Below are 1,370 nucleotides of genomic sequence, written 5' to 3' on the forward strand. Positions count from 1 at the left end.
AATAATGCAAAAAGTGAATATTCATTGCATGAGAATAAAAGAAAATGCTTTCAAAATACAATAACAAATTATGACTCATAAAATGATAATGGAAAGTCATGAGGTTTTCATTTGCTCATGACCTTTTCCTTGCACATGGACGGCAATTTCCCTTCCCTTAGAGGATTTAATTTCCTCTTGAACTGATTTCCTAAAGCCCTTTCCTTGTCCTTTATGACTCAATTTCCTCATGGCACAAATCCTTCATGACTTTTCCATGTGACTTCTTTTGTTGTACATGAAACCTTGTCACATTTTACAGAATGAGCAGTCAAAAATGCGAGACAATTACTGGACATATACATATAGAACTTTCACGAACATTTTACATTTGGTGGATTTTTATTAAACCTTTACATATTGAACATTTGCGATAATTTACCAATTACTGAACATTTACATGTTGAACATTTACACCTACTGTCGCGTTCAGAGGTAATTTCAGTGGCCTTCTTTGGGCACGTTTGTTAACTTCTACCATAAGGAATAGGGAGAATGAAGTGTAATGCGGTGGAATGGGGGCAGGGAAGGAGTAACTTCATATCACAAAAATTATTTAAACGTGTGAGTGTTGGTCCTCACGACAAGCACCCCATAAGCTCCTTCTTTACATTCCTGTATCTCCTCTGCGCCTTACTATTGACCCCCTAAACCTTACTCTAATCCTTTTTACATTGTCTAGAGATCCTGTCGGAAAAGTAAAAAGAAGGGTAATTTACCTAATTTTTGAGGAAAATCCCATTATTTGACGTACAATGTTTTCTTTCACAAGCTTCACCATTCCGTTTACATCGAGAACTTGGTAAGGCGAGCGCTGATTGGCTGACGTTTTCGCCGCCGACCAATCAGAACTCGAGACAGACTTTGGCGGTAACTAGAATGGATTCACGTTTTTCTGACATATGATTGTTGAATGCATGTTCTTATATTTGAAATTATATTTAAAAATCCAGGCGCTTTGTAAGAATCTGATATATAAAGATTTTAATGCATTCAATTTAGATAAGGAATCAGAGTTTTGAACTGAGTTTTCAATAACTATTAATAGGCATGGGTGTACACCGTAATGTTGAAAATCAAGTCACAGTGAATGTGATGTAAAAATTTAGCTATAACCCTGTGAGGTAGATCCGATAATAATAATATGTTTGGGTTATTTATCAGTTATAAAATTTTATACTTGTATTTAATACCCATGGCGATCCAGGAGGGATGATATACTGGATACCTGAATACGTTTTAGAGATTTAGGAGGAAAATGTGACCATAGCAACGACCCTCTTACGGGATAACTATACGGCGGTCCCTTTTTCGAAATATAGTAATCTAAA

The 1,370-nt window shown here is 35.8% G+C and overlaps 1 long non-coding RNA gene across 1 annotated transcript in view; it reads right to left on the reverse strand.

Annotated features, from left to right (window-relative positions):
- The window catches only part of LOC119586986, an 8,137-nt gene extending 7,241 nt beyond the window's left edge, over positions 1-896 (reverse strand). Inside the window, exon 1 of the long non-coding RNA XR_005229983.1 lies at positions 759-896. This is a non-coding gene — a long non-coding RNA (uncharacterized LOC119586986). The remainder of the gene's footprint in view (positions 1-758) is intronic.
- Positions 897-1,370: the final 474 nt, after the last annotated feature.

The sequence above is a fragment of the Penaeus monodon genome, chromosome 22 (assembly GCF_015228065.2).
Source record: "Penaeus monodon isolate SGIC_2016 chromosome 22, NSTDA_Pmon_1, whole genome shotgun sequence".
Taxonomy (NCBI): domain Eukaryota; kingdom Metazoa; phylum Arthropoda; class Malacostraca; order Decapoda; family Penaeidae; genus Penaeus; species Penaeus monodon.